This window comes from Dermacentor silvarum, chromosome 4, assembly GCF_013339745.2.
Source record: "Dermacentor silvarum isolate Dsil-2018 chromosome 4, BIME_Dsil_1.4, whole genome shotgun sequence".
Classification (NCBI taxonomy): Eukaryota; Metazoa; Arthropoda; class Arachnida; order Ixodida; family Ixodidae; genus Dermacentor; species Dermacentor silvarum.
In genome coordinates this window covers 103,053,262-103,080,267 of record NC_051157.2, presented here as the reverse complement: position 1 = coordinate 103,080,267, position 27,006 = coordinate 103,053,262, and positions in this window count along the sequence as shown.

Genomic DNA, 27,006 nt, shown 5'->3' with positions numbered 1-27,006 from the left:
CCATTCTGTAGTGAGAGGTGCTATCAGGTTGCTCAGAGCACGTGTTCTATTGCAGGCGAGTGAGTGGTATTTATATATGCTGTGATCCCGCAATAAAAACTTATTGTTGAAAGTGAGCGCCAAACGTGCGTATTGTCTGTGTTCTTCTTGAGGAATCCTATTTCTGAGGCGCCAGGCCTTTTGCCATATCAACTTTTTTCTAAATGTAAGGTCTAAATAAATGCTGGAACAGTAAGCCAGTGACCCTTTTATAAAAACCTTCAAATTCTAGCATCTTCTACGTCGCATCGTTATGCAGTTTCAGTGGTGGTGACCATGCTGAATAAAATTGAGGCATGATGACATGTTTTATCTCCACATTACAAAAGTGGAAGTTTGTAAGTTTGTACCAAATTTCACTATATATATATATATATATATATATATATATATATATATATACGGGCACCTGACAATGTGACTTAACTTAAGGGGACTAATGGCTGCAAAACGGTCTGAGGACTTTTTTAAAACCGCAAATTAAACTTTATCTCTTTCAAATATTTGGCGTGGATAACTATTGAAGCACCAAAATTTATTACCTACTCCCGGACTTATAATAAGTAAATAAGGCAAATGCTAATGAAGCCAACGCTATTGTCGTCACCCTAATTGAGGAAAAAAGATTTGTTTTATTTATTTTACTCTCTACTACTCCATTACCTCTCCGCGATCTTATGTGGCCACTGGACTAATAGTCACTGATGCACTCCATAGCAATGTTATGTGCTATTCTAGATAACTAAATACTTGGTTTTTGTATTATCAAAATTCCTGTAATGATGAAACAAGGAACAGGTCCATAGCATCTGAAGGAGCCTAGTCAAGTCTTGCTAAATTTGTTTCAACCAATTCATCCAAGAATAATTTAAAACATCTGTTGAATTTAGACTTCTACTAAACCTATCTAGTTGAGCACTGAAGTAGAGGCAACGAAATTAAGATGTTTCTTTTCTAATGACTGATGTGCAAGGATTGCCTCAAACCGCATGTTCCTACATTTACTGAACGTTCTGGTACAACGGTTCCTCGGCGACCGCCTCTGCGAATCCATTTTAATCCTTAAGTTTACTGCACTTTTTTTATGAATACTTTAGCGTACGAAGCATACGCGCGTTGCAGGTAAAGTTTAAAAACACCGACCTCAACGCCATTTATCCTTCTCATTAGCTGCCCGTTTATTGTTTCGTTCAAGCGTGATCGTAACACATTTAGAAATTGTCTACAATTTACCAGTGTCCGTTCCTACTTTTTCTGAATAACTTTTCATCATATAATGCTCGCGTTAGTCTAGGTAGCACGTCACAGGCCCAGTTGCTGCATAAGTGTTCGGGTGGGAATGTTCTCGAGAATGCATTTCTCACAATATAAAAAAGCTAACTATAAAATATTCGTGTCCCTGATTAATAACTCACCCCAGTCCCCAAAGGTTGCAGGTTCGTCACGTTAATTTACAGGTTTACGCACACGAAATATCTCCACCGCCGTGCAGACACTGCCTTCAACGTTATATTACTTAGCTCCGGCTACAAGTCCATCGGAGTAGAGGCCAGCTTGCGGCATGATACTGAATGCTACATTCTCTTCATTGCATATCCTAAATGAAAGCTGCGATGACTGGAATGAAATCGACCGCCCATCCTTCCAGCTCGACGTGACTTACATTCTTCAAGGTGAACCAAAAATACAAATGACAAGCAAATAGCGTGGCGGCATAACAAGTTGAAAGCAGGAGAAAACGGCTCGCGAACTAGACAGGCGAAGGCACCCTTGTCGTGACAACCTCCGTCACAGGAGCACTTTTTATTATTGCAGGGAGCTAGATGCCTACACCAGATAAACGCGGTGGAGTGGAGCAACAATCATTGCACGCTCCTTGTACGTTGATTTATTCCATGCGGATAAGAGTCGGCGCAAACAATAAGCATTTAAGAAGCTCCAAGAAAGTGCCCGAGGTTTCTTTGAGTCTTGCATCACTTTAGTTTACATGAGGATCGCTGTGAGGTACTGCAATTATAGACGTTTTTTGGGGGGAGCAGTTGGCTCTGTGGGAACGAGATTGCTCTTCCGACGGCGCACCGCTCGTCGTCTTAGCAAAAGCCGCACAAGTGCGAAAGAATTAATGCTTCTGCGCTGCCACTGTGCGATCAGCAGTCCGAAATACAACTGGGCGTTCGCTAACGCACTGTGCTCCATTCATGCTGCAAAATGTGGAGGGGTATAGGGAATACGGGAGCAGTAGATGGCTACGAAAATAGTGGCTGATTTATTGAGGAATGGGATGAAACTGTGTGACCAAGCCCATGCACGAACCCCTCCTACACAAAGGACTGCCTCTGGCGAGGGCCACCCTTCGCAATAGACGACTGGCTTTCCTCGAGGATAAAAAAATTCATTCATCTGTCAGCGTTGTATCGCTAACCTCCAAAGACTCTGGAACACCGGAACGTCGGCAAGAAGGAGTAGCGCCGCTTCCTGGCTTAGTAATTAGTTTCTCGCGCGTTAGCTAGACCAACACCACCTAGATAGCACAAGGCCTGTTCACTCCGATCCATGACGTGATTATACCTGGCCCAAAATTTCCATTGCCAAGCATGGCGTGACGAAAGCGGTGACGACGAAATCGTCGCTGCTTGCTCGGCAGCATCCCCATTAGATTCTATGGCAGTCGGGCCAGGTTGCGTGACATCATTGATCAGAGTGAACAGGCCTCGTGTTATCGAGGTGGTGTTGGCTAGACACATCCACGCCAACTTACACGCTATTTTGTGCCCACTCTGTCGCCAGCGTATCCCGAATAAGTGGATGGACGCGCACTTGAATCAATGCGCCGAAGCACGGGTGATGGTGACTATGAACCGACACACACGAACGTTCTAAGCTGAGCGTTTCGCGACGGCCGACACAGTAAGCGAGTGAATGACGATAATACGTCTTCGCTACGAGCTGTCACCCAGCAAAAAAAAATATTTACGTTGCGAGCCTTCTGCGCAGCAAATGAGCACTCCCACAAACGCTTCGGCACAAAATACACAGAGTGCGATGGCACCGAGGAGCTTTACAGAGTGAGAAACATGACAGGCCACTACTACGAAGTTTGTGCCAAATAGGGAACGAAGCGAAAAACACACCGATCATCATTTAATTCATAAGGGAAACATTTGGGCCGCTCAGAATACAATTTTTGCCCCAATTTTACTACAGGCACCGTAAACGCTGCTCGCGCGGTTTGGACAAGACATAATAAGCTCCGAAAGCGCTTACACGTCGACTGAAGCTGTGGCCGAAGGTTCCTGTCGCCCTCTTAGTCGCCGTCTACGATATCTTCCGAAACTAAGGTTTGCCGAGCCGCAGCGGTGTCATGCACATCCATTGTAAACACAGAGGCAACGAAGGCCGAGAAAAGAGTTTATATTTCCTTGTCAGATTGCAATTAAACGAACATCAGGCGTGGCCCTCTAGCTTCAGCTACGATCCTGTTAATTTACGTTCAGCACTCCTTTTGAAGCCGCCATTGGCATTGACGACTTCTCTCAAAGGCAACGTTTCATGAATATTTGAACGCACGTCTGCGCTTCACCAATGTTCGAACGACAGCAATGTTAACCACTGTATATATTTAAGAAAACGAGAGCCGAACTTGAAAATCAATACAGCACGAGGAACACAAAATCAATAGAAAACGGGACCGCAAGCGAAGCTGGTGCCTGTTCTTTCTTTAGTTATCGTAGCTTCCATGTCTTCCTTATTACTGCCAATGCGTTCCCACTAGATAACTTTCGAACCTGGGTAAACTAGAAACATCGCCTTATTAAGTATGTAGCGCTGTATCCTCATGGAGAGAAAAAGTTGCAACTCGTCTGAGTAGGGCAGAATGAAAAAAAGAGAATAATAAATAGAAGCGCGTATTCGCGACTCCAGCAATTCATGCGACACTAGCGGCGAGCGTCGGAAACCTCGTACGGAGGTCGGAGCGTCGGAGCAGACACGTCGCTTCCACGTAGCCTTCGTACTGCGGTCGGGTGCGCTTCGAGTACGATGGAGCCACCATCTATGAAACTCTCCACGGCCGTGGAATTATGCTGCGTTTTGCAGTTTTGCGGCGCCGAAGATCCACATAGATTGCGAATCTTATCATAAGCTGCGACAACGGCAATAGTTGTGTTCTCAGCACCTTGCTCGAGAAAGTTCTTTTTTTTTGTTTTTTTTTTCAGGCGAGGGTAGGTTTGTTGATTGTGTGAAGAAAACGCGATACTGTTGCTTGTACTATGTTTGCAGTAAAGCGCTACAGCGAACTTCAAGAAGTTTGCGTTGAGGTTGTTACTGCCATTGTGATAACGTTCCGCGTATGCGTGCTGCAACATGCAGTTTCATGTGATAGCCGGCGTTGTTATACAGTTTATTATGCGAATGTCACCGCGGTTCTCAAGCTTTCCTTGAAAAAAGCTGTTATATCGGATTCATGCGGTGCACGACGAGGAACTACCGAGTATGGTACATCAGCGAAAATCGGTACATCGGAGTTTCAGGTACTCCCGGGTAACATCGGTAAATCGTTCTATGTAAGCACATGTACGCGCCAGCGTGCAAAATAACTATGGGGTGGCATAGCGGTACGCCTTCCTTGCGACCTCCATGGACACGCTACCCGTGTAAGTAGTGCAAATTTGTAGGCGCTCATCTAAAAATGCTTAATTATCAAAGTAATTGTATCTCTTATCAGTGTCTGAAGGAAATTGGCAGTTCAGAGGTGAACACAGTTTTGGCCACCTAAAGTGCAGGATGCGTAAATTAATGAATAACATGAAAAATTAATTAGATTCATAATGCAGTAGCTTAGTTAACATTTACACAGAAACATTTGTTTTATTTCATTAGTTTACACAGCAGCCACTATAAGCGACATGTTCGTATAGACAGCGGGGAGTAATCAGTCATGGTCAGGCCACGCAGCACAAGCCATACCTGTACATGGTGTGCAACTGTGTTTCTATTGTAGTAAGGAGATCTTTCGGTTTCTTATTTATCGTTTTGTTCTCTACGGGGGAAACAATGCGCCAACTACGGCAATAACTACAGCTAAGTGAAGCAGCAGTCACGTTGCGCAAATCTTGAATGTAAAATACATAACAGGAACGCAAATCTAGCGGGAAAGGTTCGCCACAGATTCGTAGTACATGCTCGCGATAAAGTGCATAGCTTTATTTTAGGTTCGCTTGCTCTCTGGACTGAAAAGAGCGTGCAGAGTTTGCGACTTCGCCGAAAGAAAATGTGTTAAGGCAACAACAACGAGAAAGTGCGCGCCGGCTGCGCACTAATCCGCATGTATACAGCGGCAACAGCTGATTGAGCAAGTGGGTGCGCTGCTGCGGGCCATGTTAAATGTGCCAAACTGAGCAGGTTGTAAGATTTCGGCAATCCTGGCGACGCCAGCGTGACGTATCTAACTTCGTCGGCCGCTGTCTCGCACGCTCGAAACACCGGACTATCTATCCGCGCCTTAACAGTGAATGAAAGCAGCAGAAACGTGCTTGTACTTTTCCGACAATTCAACATTGCACGAGTACTTCGGCTCCACGACCAATCGGTTCAAGAATAAATCGGTGATCTTCATCAGAATCTCGTGTGGGTCCGCTGTCACGCCAGATGTTTGCAGACAGCGTGCGACCACTCCAGCCTCACTACCCACTGTGCCTCTCTCAGATCGGCTAAAATGATTTGGTCGGCGTAAGCTACTCGCTTTCCTTCCACAAAACAGTGCAAACGGGCGTCACACTGCACGAAAATCATCAAACTACATAGTACTGTACATCAAACACAGCGGTTGCGGCGACGCGGGGACCTCCGTGTAACCGCCATGTTGCACAGTGTAGCCAGACGCGGCTAGTTTTCGCAATGCCCCCTGCAGCTCATTTGAGTTGCGAATAGGCCAAGGCGCGTTAAGCTCTGGTTTAAATTGTAACTAGCAAAGACGACGCAACAGCATGATGGCCAGAACAAGAAGAACGAATGCTTTAGTCAAGCATTTGACAATTTTTGATAATATAGGCACGGGACCGTTCGCAGCGAGTATCTGCGCAGTTAAGATGCGCAGTCATGCTATAGTTGAGTTGTCGGATACATAAATAACGTCTAGGTCTTAACTACTGCCAAATAATTGCATGCGTTGGTTTCTGCTCAAACTAAACCAACCGACACTGGTGCATTCAAAAAAGCGCGTATGTATTAATCGAGATCTCACCCTAGTCGATGTGTTTCTCTTCTGTGGAAAAATTATAGTCATGTAGATGTGAAACTTTAATTCTTGAACATATCTAACCCCTCGACATCAACTATTTAAATTTTTAATATTAATACTTCAGCCTTTCAAGTATATCGCTACTTCGAGCAAACTCTGTGAATTTCCAGCCACCCGGTCAGCTGAGGTGCTGTGCTGAATACCAAGTTTTGGAGATGATGACTAGGTTTCCATTTTGGAGTGAAGACAATTTTTTCTCTAGCTGTAACCCTTTTGTCTCGGGAACTTGTACGCGTTTTACATGTAACAAAATACTACAAACAGGTGCAATAGCTTTTTGTAGCAACACCGATATTGCAACTAGAAGCGCTTACCGAGGACAACATTAAGTAAACGCGGACACGTAAGCGTAAATAGACGAGTCCTGAAGACAGTAAGGAAAGCGCAAACATGTTCCGATATGGAGAATAAAACTTTTAAAGTGGACCCGCCGGGGTGGCTCAGTCAGCTAAGGCGTTGCGCTGCTGAGCACGAGGTCGCGGGATCGAATCCTGGCCGCGGCGGCCGCATTTCGATGGAGGCGAAATGCAAAAACGTCCGTGTGCTTAAGTTGTAGTGCACGTTAAAGAACCCCAGGTGGTCAAAATTAATCCGGAGCCCTCCACTACGGCGTGCCTGATAATCAGAACTGGTTTTGGCACGTAAAACCCGAGAAAGAAGAACTTTTCATGTGGGGTGAAACCTTGGAGTAAATGGGTGGTGGTAATAAATGCTGCAATGTGGCTGAGTAGCAAAGTTTGAAAGCTTCCTGTAAGTGCCAAATTTACAAATGTGTGGCTTAACAGGGCATTGAGTTGTGATTTTGAATTTTTAAACAAATAGGCCGATTTCTTATTAGACACTTCTCCTGCCGCGGGCTCATGAACAAGCAACTGTTTTGGATAACTGTAATCTCCGTTGCTAACAATGGAGTTTATTTTTAATGGCGCATGCAGTATTATAAAACTCTAGAGGACACAGTCGCAAGTTTAGACTTCTTCGATTATTTGACTACAGGGTATCTAACTGCATGTGACGAAAACATTCTTTCGCAAAACAAACTCTTGGAAATATGCAAGACATTTGACAAATATATGGCTTCATGTGTTAACAATTAGTACCAATAACCTTAGTATAGCATTCACGTTGTGACATAACATCCACAAATACAAAATAACTGCACAGCATTGCTAGCGATAGCCTGATGTGCGACCTAAATCTGCGGCAACTGAAAACAAATAAATAGCTGTAGTTTGATAACTAGCCTTGTAAACCTAGTTATCACGAACGAAAGGTCTGCTTGGCTTAGTTTTGCAAAGAATATGCATGCACACAGTGTTTCTTTAATGCACGCTTCCGCGCTTGGTAAGCTTCTATATAACCTGCTAATCTGGTCTCCCTTTGCTCCGGCGTTTCAGCAGCCAACTTTGCCTTTGCTTGACATTTCGCAGCATGCTGCCTAGCTATATATCTACTGCATGGATGATTAGTTCAGCCTGTCGCTTGCGCTGAAGCGCACCCACATGCGGCCTAGCCGGCGCCTCATCCATGGCGAGACTGAGCAACGAAGCACCGGCAAAGCACCCATGAACCCGCGCCAAGTCACGTGGTACCGCCACGGCGAGGCTCCGAGCGAGCGCAGCTGCGACGCCTCTCCGCCGCGGATCACGCGTGCCTGAAGTCACACATGCCACACTTGCGTTCCGGCGGCTCAAGGTCATTGCGACGTGATGAATGACCTTGCGAGACATGGCGTACTAGAACTTTCGCTCTCCAAATCCCGACAACTGCCCGGCAGCGACGCCAAAGTCACCCCTTTCATTTATTACAGAATAGGATAGAAAAGCGACCGAGAATGCAGGCAGTAAATGGAACATTACTTGCAGCCGTAGTCGACAGAATCGGTTCATTTGAGGTCGCTGTGCGTCAAGCTTTTGCAGATAGCAGAGGCATGTAAAATTTAGCGGGCACCAAAAGGCACAATAAAAATCCTGACGAAGGGCTCCTTTCAAGTAGCATTTGCATTTGTGTAACACACGTATTTATAAAGCAACAAGAACGATAAACGCCCGCACAGGAATTCTAATTCTAGTCAAATGGTGATGATCCACTTCAGTGGAATGAATCCAAAAAGCACCATTTTCTATTACACAAAACATTCTCAGCCATTCCATTCTGTGAACGTAGGCTACCAGAAGAGCCTTCGGCACTACGCCCCACACGCAGCGTCCCCATACCAGCGCACGCAACATACTAACTGCCTATTCGATTCCTTGCGCAGGCGTGGAAATGCAGCAGATGGCAAAAATGATCTATGCGCGCTACGGGGGTGCGACTGTTTTCACAACAAGTCCGTGCAGGGGCGGAGCCTCGCCTTGATGAGGTATCACCATTGTCTTTTCTTATTTTTCTCTCTGTTTGGCGGTGCTGTCGGTTGTGCCCCTGTGCCGGGCGCCGACGTGAAGCGGCGGTCGTTGGGGTGTTGCGGAGCGCAGTGTAGCAACACCCAAATAAGAAAAACTCTGCTCCAGTCAGGTAGACTGCTCCCTGCCTGATAGTGAGTTTATATTTGGATCATCAAAACAGCGAGGCGTTTATTTAGGAATACCATCGATTCCTTAACAGCAGCCACAGTTGTGCCTAGTAACCACCAGCCCAGCGTGTTCTCCGTTTCATTGCCGGCGGCGTTAAAACGCCGCGAAACAGAGAGGAAGAAAAAAAACGGTGAGACGTCATCGAGGCGAGGCCCCGTTCCTGCACGGATTTGTTGTGAAAACAGTCAAACCTGCGCTACGGACATCAGCGCTCCCTCGGCGCAGCCAAGCCGTGCAGCTGGCTCAGTCAGGAGCTGGAGTAGCCGTCAGAAATGCGTCACGTTCACGCTTCACGACATCTCGAACGTTACCAATCACCATCAAATTGTTCTCGAACCACAGTCTGTCGCACAACGCACAACAGAATCCAAAATGTCGGTCCAGCAAGTCCCTCTGAAATTTCGCATACGCATCCTTGTGCTCGTCCATGATATACTGGCGTGGTATCAGCGTCGCTTCGCCGCATTCTTCGCTTCGCGGCACCTGTGTCCGAGCCCGCCGCTTACGGGCAGCCTCTCGGGCACGATCTTCCCTCCTACTCACCGCCCGTTTCCTAGCTTTCCTCCTGTTGCAGCCAGGTGTGAGCACCTGCCTTACTGGTTTATTTGCCTCCTCATAGGGGGCGCGGGAGTTCTCAGGCACTGGACATTGAAAATGTATGGGAGGGTAGACATATACAAATCCGCTGTAATAATAAAAACAAACGGATACAATACTTACTCATTATTAGGCATCATCTAAAAAGAATGTGTCTGATACCACGAGCGTAATATAGTGCCTAGGGCTGCATTTGAACATTGTGGCGAAGCATATTGGTACCAAACAGACTGTCGAAAATGACCTTCTGTGAGCGCTATGAGTTCAAATGTTAGAGCAGTCATTGCCTATCTTCAGTCTTTGTAAATACATTCTGTATAGAGTTAACGATGTGTGCTACTAAGTCCAACAATCTCACAAAATTGTGAAAAACTACGCTTTACACAAACACTACATGCTTCAATTTGTGAGGCAGATCAGAACCGGTTACACTATACTCTAATATGTTACACTATACTCTTGCCTCCCTCAGGCACTCATTAATACATCAGCCAGTCTGACGGTCATATGTCGTGCAATGCATCAAAAGAGTCAGATACACAATACCAAGAGCATATTCCTCTACTTTTGTATGTTTCTTTCGTCCATCCGGAATGTTATTCCTTTAGAGTGGGGACATTTCGCCACGAAAGAACTCACGTGCGAGCAAGGAGCATACTAGGTTTGTTTAATGGTGCTTTGCGTGCAGTCTATCAGAATTTCTAGTAAAGTCAGGTTCACGTTTAGCAGAGTACTCGTTGTGTAAATGAGTGAGCACCTAGAAGACTATGACGCGATCACCATCAACAGAAAAAAACAGCCATGTATACGGCGCAACGCTGCTTAGCGGCAAACTAACTATATAACTAATATATACTGAGAAATATAATATACAGAAATAGAGCTGGGCAGGACATGTAATGCGTAGCGCAGATAACCCGTGCTCTATTAGAAGACAGAATGGGTGCCAAGAGAACGGATGTGCAATGGAGAATGGCAGTGGGCGAAGTGGTGGGATTTAGTTAGGAAATTTAGAGGCACAACTTGCTATGAGTTAGCGCAAGACAGGGTTAATTAGAGATCGCTAGGAGAGGGCTTCTTTCGGCAACGGACATAAAAAAGGGTTTATTATGATGAAAAATAAGATGATGAGGAATTTACTGAAAAAAGAGTTTAAATGCAACTGCCTGTACGGTTTTGCGTCTTTTATTGGTCCATATATGAGAAATAATGCGTCAGTACTGCATCTATGAACCTGTACATATGATAGCGAATTTCCGTTGCCTGTTATTTCCGTGGCGTGAACTGATGGTCGTTTGACGGTTATCAAGGTAAGGTTGCTGCCAGTGCGCTTATCACGCATGATTTCTGTTATGTACACCACTAGCTTGTACAAGTGGTGCAAGGTTGGAGTAAACAGCGCAGCTGGTGATCGACCTAGCTTCTTTCAAGTTTTACTAGGCTTGGCTAAATTTTGCTAGGAAATGGTAAGTGCTGCTAGGCATGGTTTTCCGAATTGACTCGCCGCCGACACGCAGGTTCTCGCTTGGCCGCGCGACGCGCTTCAAGATGGGCGGCTTCTTCTTCGGGTGTTCGGATCTTCTTTGGTCATCCCATGTCAAGCGTACATGTATTCGCTACAGAGTAAACGAGAGTTCTGTTGTCGTCGTGGTGGCTCCAACCTTTATCTCACCGGTGACGTCACAGCCAAGCTGTGCCTCCACACCTTCCGGGACGTGGTTGATCGAAACTTGCCGAGCCGCCGCCAGAGGTGCCGGCTGCAGTCACGGACACCACGCGCATTCGGCGCGAACGCGGGGAAGCGGGGAAGGCATCGGCAGCAGCTCTGCGCGTTGCCTCGTTAGTGCTGCTACAATTTCTTTCTCTCTCGCTCTCATTTTCTCTTTCTCTCTCCCGAGCATAGCGCGCACCGCACGCATGCTATCCTTCCCTCTCCTTAACGTCGCACGTCAAAGCAACATGTGCACGGCACGGAGAGGAGGCGAAGCACATGCCGCTCCGCGACGTGGCTGCTAGGCAACGGTTTCGCTCGACGAGGGGGTTTGTTGGATTCAGCAGACACATTACGCCTGGCTTAAACAGCTCCGATGTGAAAACAGAAACAATGCTAAGGCTCACAGGAAGATGGAGGTGGAGTGATCTACAGTGCTCGAACAAAGGATGTCCCTTGACTTATCGTTTTGACAAAAAAACTTGTCTTCGTCGAGGCGATAGCTGTCGGGACGAAGAGACGTTCCTTTGTCAAAACACCGGCTCCAGTAACATTTGTTGTTGAATTACTGCGGATAACTATGAAACACGCCACTTGAAAGTAGCGATTCGTCCTTGGCCCCAACTATGTGGTCATATTCTCGCTAAAGTTGACTTCACATTGACAAGTACGCTTCTACGATGCGTCGGTTAAACGAGATCACTCCAGTGCACTCTTGCCGGAGGAGTTCATCTCCAGTTGAAAACTCTTCTCTGAATATTCCCTTTCTTGCGCGTGCAAGAGAACCCCATTAGTACTGTCCTGTTTGTATTCGTGCTTGCGTCTGCTGCATCACCTCAAGCCTTCTCCTCAAGCAACAAGGAGCTGTGGTTCCTTGACACACGTCGTTCACAATCAACTTTAGACAAATCATTTGAAGGCTTGCAAAACCAAAGGACGGATAGGAAATAAAAACAGCCGCGTGATTGTGTACCAAAAGTTAGTATCAGCCTGCTCCAGAATGCGTAACTGGAGCAGGCTTAACATGAGGCTTTGGCCGACAAACGTGCCGCGGACTTTGGCGCCTTCCGTCACAGCCGAGGACTCTCGACTAAATGTAGTCTTCGTTTTCTAAAGCAACGTCAGCGAGAAAGTAGCTGAAACATCATAAATCACCCCGTAAAAAAAAAAAGAAAGAGAAACAGAAGACGCCGGTAGCCACAAGAGCTGACGCACGTATCCGATTGGCTGGCGCATTCTCTTATTTTTTGGTTCCATAACATTTCTTCAGATTACGCCTGCAACGTCCGGAGGTCCGTATCTCTAGTGGCTGGGCTGTTCATTATGAACTTGTCATGTTTCCTTTCTGCTTTTTGTAGAAAGGCTGAGAGAGTCTTTTGGGGATACCACTTTTAGATGCTATCATTAGGACGTATTGAGAGACGAGGAGCGCGAATGAAGGTGCAATTTGCCCTTTCAGTTTGAAGCTACGTTCGGCTGTTAGAGCAGCAAGCACTTGTTTTCGTGCTTTTATGCCGACAGTACGTAAAGAGTGTGCTAAGGAAACGCAGTAAAGCGAAGCAACGAGCTAGCAGTTAGAAACGTACAATCATGCTTGATCCCGACAAAAGCACCGTGTGTTGCTCTGGCCCAGAACTAGTCACTCAACTGCAGAATATTTAGCCAATGTAAATTTTTTATTGAAGTAATATTTGACCGATAGAACGCAATGCTTCTCATATTTTGTGCGAAGACACCTTTTTTGTGTCTAGTACAATGAACCAGTATGTGCACAAATTCTGCCTAAATGAAGAATTGTGTGATCATAAATTTCCTATACTAGCTTCGGATGTAATTCTGCGCTTGTTAAAAAAAGAAACGCAATTGAAGTTTTTTCAATATCCATGCCGCGGATGATACCAGCAAGTTGGCTTACCTTGATTGCTGTTTTAATGACATTAGAACAATTTATGACTCACAGGATGGCTTTATAAAGCATTGTACTTTTTGCTTCGGATGTAATTCTGCGCTTGTTAAAAAAACGCAATTGAATATTTTGAATATTCATGCCGCGGATCATACCAGCAAGTTGGATTACCTTGATTGCTGTTTTAATGACATTTGAACAATTTATGACTCACAGGATGGCGTTATAAAGCATTATACTTTTTGCTTCGGATGTAATTCGGCGCTTGTTAAAAAAACGCAACTGAATATTTTGAATATCCATGCCGCGGATGATACCAGCAAGTTGGATTACCTTGATTGCTGTTTTAATGACATTAAAACAATTTATGACTCGCAGGATGGCTTTATAAAGCATTATACTTTTTGCTTCTGTTATTGCGCATTGCATCAAAAAGCTTATCCCAACGTGCATTAAAAAGTGAAAAGTATATATTTTTTGATTAACAGGGAAATATTTCACGTGAAAAGAAATGTTCAAAGAGAAAGCATGTTTCATAAATCCGAGAGATGAAAACAAACATACCCTCCAGGAAAAGAGGCACGAACGTAAATGCCTTATTACGGAATGAAGACGCACATTTTTTAATGTAATATTGAAAAGCTTCCTCTCTGAAGCACCAGCGAAGTTCTGGCGCTTTCCAGACCCTCTTGCCAAACCCACTGCTAACCAGGATAAAGATGCTATATTGAAACATGTTAATTGAGGAATTTAATATTTTATTTTCCTCTGTTTTCACCTTCAATAATGCAACTACACCGGATTTGTCTTGTTTCCCCAACCCTCGTCTCTTGTCCGAAAATGAAACTCGTGAAACTTGATCTTCTTGGTATCAACAATGAAGAAGTCCATGTTTCGGCCGAAAGGCGAAACATTCATTTGCGATAGCGAATTAGTAGATGGCTATACGGAGTAAGGATAGTATTTTTATCGGCAGCATAAACTTGGACACATTCGCTTACTGACTGAAATAACAAGCATAATGTAATCACGCCACTAGCTAACATCAATAGTTCATGCTCGATCACCGCAGACAACCAAAACGCTGGCGTGAGCAATCGCAACAGCGGCAGAGAGCGAATGTTCGTGTGGTGTATCGCTTCAAAGCAAACTGAGCGGCGAAAGCACAGCGCATACAAAGGTAAGAGCCGTGTGAAGATCGCTTCCAAGATAGGTTGCGCGCGACAGCCCTCAGCCACGCAAAGTACAAGTAGGCAATTTCTGGGAGAGTAGAAGCTGCATCTCCTTCCTCTCGCGCTGCCTTCCCGCTTTCTTCCTTGCGCATGGCAGATTGAGTCACCAGTTCCCCATGCGCCCAGTCACAAGATACGCGTTTCGTGCCGCAGCTAAACGTCGCCTCCCCTCCCTCCCATCCCCCACGGCCTTTCGCACGAGGGAAGACGTCACGTTTGCTCTCCGCAGCGCGGGCGCTCTCCGACGCGCTCTTTCACTTGCACATACAGCATACGGCGTGCGGCGACGATAATATCGCCCTTGGACTTTATACGGTAGCTCACGGCGACGGCGACGGCAGAAAACCGCTAGAAGTGTTTGTATAATTGCTATCGCAATAAAAACAGCGCTGGCCAGGATGTCATTCCTAACGAGTTCGTATAGATACGCCGAATGACGTATCTGAGTACCTTATGTGTCTAAATACCTTACGTTTATTTTAGGTGCGATGCACTTTATGGGCCGGGCGGGCGGCGTCTGTCGAGTGATCACGCTCCAGAACGAGTGCTCAAAACAGGGTCAGAACAAGTGCAGAATTGCTCAAAACCAGTTCAAAATAAACATGATTCATAATAATTTAAAAGACAGGAATAATCAAGCATTCAGCGCAATAATTAACCAAAATTCGTAAAATTCGCCTTTAACTATCATCAGCAAAGGCTTTGGCACCATGTTCGTTGCCGTTTCGCTCCATGTGCGTGGTTTCCCACCAGTTGTGCCTTAGCACAGGTGTCAAAATGGATGACGGAATGGTAAACAACAGATAAACACAGGATAAAACAAGATAAACTCAAGGAAAACTCAAGGCAAAACGCCGGCGAATCACTGCTCCTTACTTCCTCAGCTTTCACGTTGAGTGGAACTGCATTTTTAATCTCGTAACGAAGATACTTTCCCATCAGCCTGTAAACGAGTAAAAATAGCACCACTTCATAAAAGTGGCAGTACGTCAGTCCTTGTTAACTATAGGCCCAATTCTCGTTCTAATACTTGCTCCAAGTTATTGGAGCATATTGTTAGCCAGCACCTACCACACTACCTTCAGACGCAATCGGGAACTCAGCATTGCTTTTTTAAGGCACTGTCTACTACAACGTAGCTAGTTGGAATAGCGGATGACTTCTCGTAAACAAATAATCGCGGGGAGATCTTGCGAAGGCATTTGATAAGGTCTCGGATCGGCTGTTATTTTAAGCTCTGGCTGAAAATTTTAACGCTCCATGAAACATTTATTTATTCTGATAGTGTGACTCTGTAAACCTGCAGTTTACTGTTCATTGTGTACTTTTATTAACTCTGCAATAACTTGTGCTAAGTATGAATGCGAAAACATTTTTTTTTCTTTTTCAAGCGAAGCTTGTAAACGCTAGCCTGCGTTTACCAGTTGCTCTCAGATATGCACAGGGGGCTCGTGCTTGACACGCGCTCGTACCACTGCTCCCGCGTTCGTCGTCGTTGTCTGCTTCCACAGCTGGCTGCGTGACAGACAGACAGACAAAGAACTTTATTAAATAGGTCCTGAAAAGCCCTGCCCTAGGGCAGAGCTGCGGGCCGCTCCCACGTGGGGACGGGTAGGCCGAGCCTAACCGCCGCATCGTGGGCTCTCTGGACAGCCCAAGTTTGTCGTGACAGTTCTGAGCTCTGGATGGCAGAGCTCCATTCTTCTTCCGTGATGCGATTGGGCCCCTGTAACGAGGGGCATCGCCAGAGCATGTGTTCTAGATTGCTAACAGCCGCACAGTTGGGGCAAGTAGAGCTAAAAGCCTCTGCAGTGATCGAATGAAAAAGGGCCAGGTAGGGATAGGACTTAGTCTGAAGCATGCGTAAAGTGGACGACAGAGGTCTAGCCAGTTTCCTATGAGGTGGAGGATAAGTGGCTGCTAATGATTCTAGCGTAGAATTTCACTTCTCTTCTGTCGTAGTAGTGGGGAGGCCGCTTTACGGGGGTATGAGCCATTCATTGTCTTACGTAACGGGCAGATTTAATTTCGAAGAAATTTTACGAAAATGAATCCAGAATGAATGCGCTCGGAAAAGTGTTTGTCGTCGACGTGCCGATTCTAGCGTGAGGGCTTCGGAAGCCCCGGCGAAACATCAGCGAAGAGCCGCGGACCCCGAGTTGAGGGAGCGCGATGTTGAGGCCTAACGTCAGCGACGAGCCACCGACCCCGAGCTGCGGGAGTGCAATGTTCAGGACAAACGTCAGCGTCGTCTAGACCTCCCGGAACCTGACAACGGTGGTGCACCCCTCGGCAACGCTAGCGCCAACTTCCCCCATGTGACGGCCAGGTTTCAACGATTTTCTCAACTGGAACTTCAGAGCCACTTGAATCTTAGGTGCTCCCTAGGGCACTGCACGGGCTCGGGCTTACCCGAAAGCGCAGGCATGGCTCGGCCCACAGGGCGGGCCGAGCCGGGTAGGGCAGTTTTTTCACGGGCTCTGGCCGGGCTCGGGCACGGCATGTCCTTTTTGACCCGGGCCCGAGCCGGGCTCGGGTAGTTTGACGCGGGCCCGGGCCAGGCTCGAACTTTCTGGTGGTGTGCATGTAACGTGCAGCGAGTTATCCTCGCGCGTCTCGACTCTGAAAAACCTGTTGCCCCGCCGCAGCTGGAAGCTAGCAGTGCTACCCCTGTGTACTTCCCTTTTCTTCTTCCGTCGTATTCTGCGCTGTTTGAACAGAATGTAACAGTCCACTAAAACCGCAGTCGCCTCAAACCAAAGGATGCAATTGCATTACTTACTAAAATCAATGTTATTAATGCTTTCAGCGCGGTGCAAGCGCGTTCGCGGCTTGCTGATTCTTCAAAGGCGAATTGCTAAAACAATGGCTGTTAAGATAATTCGACCCGCGGCTGAAATATGGCACTGCGTCCATCCATGATTGCACGCATGTTCTGAATCGGCCGCCTAGCAGCAACGCATTATGCTGCACCATGGATGAACGAGAAGCCTTCTTTCTCCATTTACTCCATCCATGCGCTGCGCTCACGACTAGTCGCGGCGGCGCTTCGGCTATATTTTACTATAATACGGTTGAGTGGGACTAGCGGCTGGGGCGGCGCATGCTTTGCAGTGAGGCGCCCGACGTGGAAAAATACTGTGGCGGCGCTGCGATAGAAGTGAATTTGGCCGCATCAAGGTTGCGCCGTTGGAAACTGCTGGCGATACTGCTCGGTAGGGTCATTCGTGCTACTTCGCGCACTGGTATATTTGCGTTCAGACCACGCAAATGATGTTCCTAATTGCATAGACATGTATTTATGCATTAAGAATAAATTCTATTCATTCTCTTCTTTATTTAATTTTTTTAATGCTGCTTAGTGATCTTTTTTGGTCTCGGGCTGCGTTCGGGCCAGTATCGAGCTGGGCTCGGGCCGGGCTCGGCCCTAAGGTAAACGGGTGGCGGGCCGGGCCGGGCGGGTAACGTAGATTATTTCCGGGCCCTAGCAGGGCCCGGGTCTCGCCATAAAACAGTTGGTCGGGCTCGGGCGCGCAGCCCAACGTAAAAACGGGCCCGGGTTGGGCCCGGGCTAGAAAAATCGGCCCGTGCAGTGCTCTAGTGCTCCCCCAACAAATCAGAGCTTCTCCTTCTGCCCCCCACGAGACGCTTCAGGACATCGCCCCCGAATATCCAACTCACGGTTGAAGGGCACTGCATACCCCAGGTAGACAGGATAAGGGGGCTAGGACTTCACCTTCAAGGCAACCCAGCAAATCAGCGTACCTTGCAAGCCCTACAAACAACAGTAGATAACACGCTACGCCTCATACGAAGGATCTCCAATAAACACGGAGGGCTTCGAGAGAAGGAGATAATTCAGCTCATCCAAGCTTTTGTCCTAAGCAAAATCACCTTCGCACTAACATATCTCTCACTCTCTAGGAAAGAAGCGGATACTGTAAATTGCTTGATCCGTAAGTTACAAAAAGTCGCTCTTGGTGTTCCGACTAGAGCATCCACACAAAGGGTGATGGCCACAGCCCTAATTAATACCCTTCAAGAATTAACCGAAGCACATCTATCATCACAATATCACAGACTCTCCACCACTGAAGCTGGGCGTGAGGTCCTGAGACAACTTCATTACGCTCCACCACTCAACGAGAACAGGCGACATGAACTTCCTCCGAACCTACACGGCCAATACCACATCCAACGCCTACTCGGAAAGCAGATCTCTCCCATATCATGTGGAAATGCCCCATCAAATATCCCCCCCCCCCCCCCCCTGTAACCTCAAACCATTAATTAGTAGCGAGGAGCTGTGGGAGACTGCCCTGCGCCGCTCCATCCCACCCTGCAGGACCGAGTCCTCAGGTGGGCTGAGGAGGTAGTGGAGGCCTATCACGACTGGTAGGCGGACGTCTGGCAACCTAAGGTGCTGAGACTGGAGCACACAGACCTCCCTCTCCCCCCCCCCCCGGCCCCTCCGCTTTCTCAAAAAGGGAAATAAAAGTTCATTCATTCATTCATTCATTCATGCATGCATTCATTCAGAGGCAGCTGCGGTGCGTATGACCGGTTGTGGTTCGAGCACAACGTTGTACTCTTCAGTGCAATTAGTTTGGAGGAATACAGAAGAAACACACAAGCTTCGCTTACGCCCATCTCTTCGACAGGGGAGGGGCTACTGATTTTTACTGTGACTTTTGCTGCCTAATATGCGCAACATGTATGCACTACTTCGCCTATAGTGCTATGTTCATGCTTTGTTATGTTAATTTATGTCTTACATGAAAGTGACACATATGTGTTAAGTTCTGTATATTACCACTACTGTACTGCAAACAGTATCAACAAACAAACACACAAACAAGCAAAAAAAAAACGTTCTTGCTTCCAAATGTGCCTCTTCGGGGTTTTAACCTTTTTCGGGTGCAGAACTCTTGCTTCGGAGACGAATCCTAGAGTACTTTCATACTGGTAATGGGAAACGCATTATCTCTTTTCCCGTTTGGAAACGCAAATAACTAACCCCACTTATATCGCAATAGCGTACTTCACCCCGCATTCTTGACTTATTACATAGACAAGCGGGCTGCTTTTGACACCTCCCATCTTCGTGCTTACCACTTGCGCCACCATCACCACGAAGAAAAAAAGAATGAGAAAAAAGCAGAAAGATATTCATGAGCAGGAACTTTGAGTGTAACTTCATATTTTATTGTCAGTCTCCCTGTTCACTTGAAGAAACTGGAAGACGGAGTCTCAAACGTCACTCTATTATCTACTGAGGGAGCACGTCTAGCTTAAAAATAAAGAAGCACCGACCATCGAAAACCGAAATGTTGCCTAACTTAGCGCACCAGCCACCGTCATAGAGCAGTGGCTTATTCCTACTGCCATAAGGAAGCAGGAATGAGAACCATGGAGGCTAAGACAAATACACGGGGCGTGTGCGAACGAAGACCAGAACTGACAATGTTGTTCATGCTGCTATGAGCGGATATTCATGCCGCTTCACTGAGGAAGAAGCGCAATGAGCAAGAAGTGTTCAGTGAATGCTCGAAAGTGTGTTTACGTTCAACACCGTCTGACAAAGTTGGGAAAATACGGTACAGAAATGCCGAGTTGCCTTTTATCAAAACCAACTCATGTGTATATAAAAGCAGCCAGCTGTTTGTCAAGACGATGCAAGACGCGTTTTCTATTGGAAGCGCCGCACGCAGGACCGACAGGCGGGAAACTTCTCGTGAAATGCTTGAATAAGAAGAACAACAAAAAGCAACAAATAAAAAATAAGAATTCAGTAATAAAATCAAATGGTGTGGCAGTGAACAGTCTGTTACCACGCGGTCGAATCCTGTGACAGTCCGAAATAATTGAGACTCCAGATGCCCGGATAAACGCCAGATGCGAAGTTAGTTCTTTGTTTTTTTTTTCGAAGGTAAAATCTTCAGAGAAATATTTTCCGAAAAAAAATTACATAATTTCTTTTGACCAGGGACAGGGAACAAAAAAGTGACTGACCTGAAGGTTCGCTCTAACTAGATAGAGAGAAATAGGGATGAGATAGAAAATGCGATGAGGTTGACCGCAAGACAAACATCCAGTTTGATGTCCTGCACTGCGGACCGGTAAGGCGAGGCTTTGCATTGTAGCACTGCACCTGACGCATCCCAGTGTCAACCGAGCGTTTCGCATTCTGTTTATTCATTTAGTTATTTATTTGCAGGACACTCCAAGTACAATGTGGCCAAGCAGGAAAGGCAGATGAGCATGTTTTAACCGGAAAAAAGATAAACTAAAATGAATAACAGCAAGCACTATTTACCGTGTCCACCTATGTTTACGGTAACGCTGATTCTCCGCATTTATTTTGCCGTGCACTTACCTAATAAAAACATAACTTCTCCCATATGCCGGCAGGGCATTGTAAATTTTAGACTGAACACAGCGAGATACACAGGGCAAACGCCAGATTCAATTTATCACCGTATAACATACCAGCCTACGTTGGCGCTTTCATGCAGATTGCTATCGATGGAGATGGTGCGCCATTTCGTCTATGGGCAAATTTCCATGTTATTTAACATATTTGTACTACCGAGTACGAGTTTGACGAAGACATTTCCGTTTGTCGCTCCAAAGTAAGCAGATTTCTGACTTCATATTGTATATTGCTGTGCTAACTGAGGGCCTGTAACACTAAAACACTTAGGAATAAAGCTACTATCGTTCACTCATTGAGATGCAATATATGGTACGAATATGGGTTTTCACTTTTGGTAAGTGCAATCACTGCGTTGCTATACCGTTTGTTATATGGGGTAAAGAAGATTGGGGTGCTGAAGTGGTGAAAATACTGTCTTCTGTTTCAGAAAACATGATGTCATAAATTGTTTTAAAGAACTTTCTGTTACTCCCGTACCTTGACACGTATGTGAGACGTATTAGCAATCGCCACTCACACGCTGCATTGGGCCGCAGTGGTCCACACAAATTTGTGTGAATCCATAGCACGATGCCGACGGCTATCGTTTGTTGCTACCAGTATGTGCAGATTTCAGACATTTTGTGCTGCCTCACCTACAGAAAACAAATGTAGCGCGAAAGACAGAAATTGCAATTGATCAAAAGCGGAAGAGCCAGGGAAGCCGGAGCTCTTTTTGACAAGATTATTGCCTTCCCCAAGGCAACAGTTGGTTTGTCCTAACGAAGGCAACTATTGTCTACGTGAAACCTACATCACATCCTCGTTTAGGCTTCCCTCATTGGCGCACTGGTGAAGCATTGTTTTGTGACATAGCTGGCACGTCCCTGCTCAAAACAAAGATTCCCCAGGAGTAGGTGTTTGTAGGGAAGATAATAAGGGGAGGGGGGGGGGGGGTTGTTCCACTGTACATTGTTTGCTTTGCGATGGAACACATATGGTGAGGAGCAACCTAGACGTACATGCCTAATTAAGGGAATGCTTACAGAGAAGGGAGTGGTTTCAAACGTTACTGTACGACAATGTCATCCTCTCTGATAAGACGAATAGACAACTGTGTTTATTGATCTGAAGGGCCCAGGCAGGGACCTACACCGGAGAAACATTGGCAGCGTCACCAGTACACAAACTTCCACAGCGTAAAGTTTATCGCTATATACAGACGCGAAGGGCTTGCGTTACCGGCACAGAGGAATGATAATAAAAAACAGCGCTCTGACAATTAATTTACCGCCCCTGTGTTCGCTACGTTCTCCCTTTTTATTATTTTGTGAGACTGACAAATCACTGCAAATACGAACGAGCGGATTCAGCAGTCTCGCCTTTTATTTGTGCTGGTGCCATATGGTACATGTATTCAGGCGCAGCACGCAAGAGCCGTTTATTACCCAAAGCGTAGCTTCTTCTCTGGGCATTCGTATGCATGACATATATTTTGTGTGTGGAAAGAAAGCAAGCCCGCATTGAGAAGCCCATGCAGTTTGCTATCGCCAGCAGCCAAGTGCCGTTTTTCTTTCCTTTTGGCAAACTTCGTCTATGCTGCCCTTTCTGGGATAGAGCGCCTGATTTCCTGCGCTGACAGTCCTATACCAGCAATTAAGGACAAAATGCTTGTTCCTACACGTTTCTCGCTGTCTGTTAGCCGCTGTGCTTATTTAAAGCGAGAGAAGTTTGGCGATTCATATTGTGCACTTTCATTATATCACGCAATTTCTTGCGCTTCTCTTCAATAAAAGCTTTTGCTTTTTACATCACTGGATTTTACAACCATAAAAGGGCGCGTCATCCGGCAATTTCTGCCCAAATTTCAGCTGAAAAACAGCTAAGCTCTTGTCTATATTTAACCAAACAATTTATGACCTTCTCCAAATACACCTAAACAGCTTTAACACTTGTTTTATGGTGCCAGTGCAGACGCACAAATCCATGAATACGTGTTTTATTTACAAACTGAAATTACACACAAGATCACTTCAAGATATGGCTTGAGGTTCTTTTACTGATGGAGAAGATGTAATATCTTACTTGTTTTTAAATATTGGCCAGCGACTTATCATGCAGTTGATCTATGCTGCGCAAAGATCGCTATTCGCGTAATTTTGCCGAAAGCGTTGTTATTCGCGTTATTTGCCCGAAAGCAGTATCCAGCAAGACCTCGTTTTTCTTCTTGTACATTGTATCTATTTTATGCCCTTCATTTGTTTTTCAGACAATTTTGTATTTTCTCTCTGATGTTCACTTAATTAATCTTTTTCGTGTAATGTTTTATTTGTGTACTTTGCTAGTCGTCGTACTTATGTATAACTCTTTCTTCCTTTTTTTTTCGTAACGCGCAAAGCTCGCATTTTTTCATGTATCCGTTCCCCCTATGTAATACCCCTTCGGGGGCCTTTAGGGGTATTATGAAATAAATAAATAAATAAATAAATACATAAATACATAAATAAATAAATAAATAAATAAATAACTACCGTGTTATAACTACAGTAAATTACTTTCAGCTTCGTCTTTTATATTCTTGAGAGTAGCGTCAACACGGCGCTACTCTTGCTGAATATAGTGAGTCTGCTTGAGGCAACGCAGTGGGCATCTATGACGTTGATATGGCCGTACCAGAAGACAGATCCTAAAAGTGTCATTGCTTTCGTAAACTTTCGGCGCTGGGGAGATGCTAGCCAGTCATTATCCCTGGTCTTCAGCAGTCCTAAAACACAGTTGTTAACATAAGCATTACCGTGACCATTGTGAGCCGAAAAATGTCACCGAGCCTACTGAAGTCATTAGGCGAGAGCCGCTGACCAACACGCTCTGCAGACTGACCTTCACCACGTACTAAACTGGCGCAACCAAGGTCTCTCAACCCCAATGAGTGTAAATCTGTATTCTTCTCCCACTGTCCCAACTCACTTAATTTTGCCTTTTTGATTTCGGATGTTTTCGTAGAATCTGGTAACTCATTCCAATAATGAAGTAGCACATTGCGCGGTGACTTCTGAGGCATGCATGTCTCTAACATCATCTCATCGAGCAGTTAACATTGGTTTTTTTGAAGTGCTATCTATGCCATGCCCTCAAACGTGCAGAACTTGTCACTTATAAATCACTGGTATTTGTCTGTATTCGGCGCCAGTCCCTCGCCTGTCGCCTGTTCCGCATGGGGTGAGCTGGAGCTTTGGTTCGTCTTCCTAGTCATTGTACCTCAAGTATGTCTCTCGGTGTGCTGCCGGGTGTCGGAGAGGCGTCCGCTCGAGCGGTATGTATTGCGGCTCGGCCTGTTATACCTTGAGCCAGACGATCCGCCCGATCGCTGCCTTCCACTCCGGTGTGCGCGGGACACCAGGTTATCCTGTGGTCCATTTGGAGGCTTGGTCCTAGTATTCGAAAGACCTCGGCCGGTAGAACTCTCCGAAGGAAGAGCCGGCAGGCGACTTGCGAGTCTGTGAGTATATAAGCCGACTGGCACTTGGCCTCAGCGTCTCGGATGGCTAAGGCTATGGCCGCGGATTCCGCCGTGGCGCTTGAAGTCGTGCGTACGGACGCTGATACGATTGGTCTCCCCCGGTTTGTCGCGACAGCCACATAAGTAGGAGTCGCTGTCTCACCTCTGGGGTATAAGCCCGCGTCAGTAAAGTATGTGTCTGCGTCCTCCTGCTTTTTGCGCAGGATGGCTGCTCGGGCTTGTCGCCGTTTCACGTGGAAGTGAGGGTTCATGTGACGTGGGATGGGGTTCGCATGGATTCTTGCTCGTAGATCAGGTGGCATAAGTATGGTCTCGTCTCCGCAGAACTGTGGCGTTAGGGCGTATCGTAGTCGTGTTAGCACGGAGCGCCCCTGGGGTGTTGCGTTTAGTCTTTCGCGCTGGCCCATGAGTGTGGCCGCGGCGAGTTCTTCGTATGTGTTCAACATGCCCAGCTCGCTGAGACGGTCAGTGCTCATGTTTTCCGGCTGGCTGAGTGCCGCCTTGCAGGCAATCCCGAGCAGTTGATTGGCTTGCTCGAAGTCAGTTTGTCGGGCCGTTTGGAAAGGAGTTTACCCACACTTACATATACTGCACAAAATATTTCCTAACAAACACAGCGACAGATGTCCATGGTGCGACTCCACTCCGACACTAGAACACATCACTTATCAATGCACGCAGCGTCCGGCAGACGCCGTCTCGTCGCTACTTAACGGTACACTTAGCAATTGGTCGTGGGAGGCGCGACTCTCCGAACTGGAGTTGGGAAGCCAATTGGCGACCCTCGACCAGGCCCGGCAAGCCGCAATTGTCAGTGGGGCCCGGGAAGAGGGGGCCTACCCACAGTGATCAAGCATGATCTTGTTAAAGAAAGTTGTTTCTCTCACTCTCTCTTATAAATCACTGGCTTGACAAAAGGTTGAGTATGTACCTGAAATTAGGAGCCCACGTCAGTCTTATCCTATTATCGCTCTAGAATTAGTGAAGAAGCGCACAGCTAAATAGTCCATTCCACTTATTCCAGGGTAAAAGTGAAACGAATAAATATAGCTGAGACCAAATAATTTTATCATCATCATCATTACCTTAATAAACATCATCATGTGACTATATTGTAGCGCATCCCTTGTCTTTTACCCTCTAGAGGGTTATTTAGGGAAATAAATTGATGTGATGTGATGTGCTTAGGTATACGTTCGAAATATTACTATCCGCCAAGCAAGTGTGTCTTATCGCCCCTGATTTTTCATGTCACTCATAGGGTTACAATACTTGAAACGGTAGGCTCTAGCGCTCCATAATGCGCGAGAAAGGCGGCGCGTTTAAATGACATTGTAGCACATGCGCCGAGCTGCTTAAGCAGCTCGCACTATCCACCGTCATCAGACCAATTTCAAATTACAGGAAATCATAGTTGAGATTTAGAATTCGGCCCGAAGATATCATTTTTTTCTACAAAGGGGGTAAATAGTGATGACACACTAGCCAACAGACCAACCTGCCGAACATATTAGTACCCGTTTGAGATTTGCAAAATACCTATCGCCACTGAAAACGTGCCATAACTCGCGACCTTTGCAGAATAATTCCTAAGATACCTGCCACAAGAATTTTGCCACTAAGAAAAACGGTGCCTTTGGACATTGCATCGTTCCTGAGTGACGCGCCGCTCAGGTGATCTCCTCCTGCTGTACAACTGTCGCTACGTGGTCCGCTTATCGCGAGCAAATTTAAATTCTCGAGTTGGTGAGGCAATTATAATGCCTACAACGGCTTATCTGAAGTCACCACCTTCAAAAACGCATTTTCTTTAATAATTTTTTTATTTAGCATATTGAAGCTCCCTGCCTATTCCAAAATATTTAGAAGAAAGAATTATTTTGTTATCTTAAGCCGTTAAAAGTTATGACCATTTTTCCAAGCCCTCCTAGACGCATCCGAAACCGAAACTGAAGGTTTCTGCTTATACAGCATCTGCCATCTCGTCGTAAATGTATCTTTGCATACACATTACGCAACACTAATTTGTTTAAGTACGTTCAAAAGCTTTTCGAAGCATTTTGTGGAAATGTTTTCGATTTATTTAAAAATTTCCACAAGAGGGCTGCGGGGCGCTGCGGCACTCTGTTTAAATTGCGCGTGTTTGCGTCTGGGTTATCTGTGCCATTTGTGCTTTTTCGTATTCCACTTCGAGCTCGCGAATTTAGTTCCATCTTTTCCAGGAGCAAGTTATAGTACTCTATGAAATATGGCAAAGTACAGGACGAAACAAAAATCTCAACGCAGTGACTCGCCGTGTGTGAAAGGCCGCACGTGAGTCTGCTAGAGACGTAAATCTGGCCAGAAAAAAAATGCGTGCTTCAGCTCGCTCAAAAGGGAGATCGTGTCGCTTCCAAGAAGTGCCCAAGCCATGAGCCTGTTGGGTTTTAGACATATTGAACGTTTTTTTTATTACATTGGCATTCGGTTCAACTCTTTAACGCCATTTTTCTCAAAACCTGATTTTTTTTTGCATGGTATAGTTACGCGAACTGTGATATTGTGCATAACATAATAAATTATTAATATTGTGCATAACATTTGGTGTGCTACTTCTTTATATATGGAACTGTGCATTCACACAGAATGACTGAAGATGAGCAGTAACTTTTTATACTACGGTCAATGGTGTGAAAACAAAGCTGCCTGATATCAACTTTATCAGACTTTTTTTAT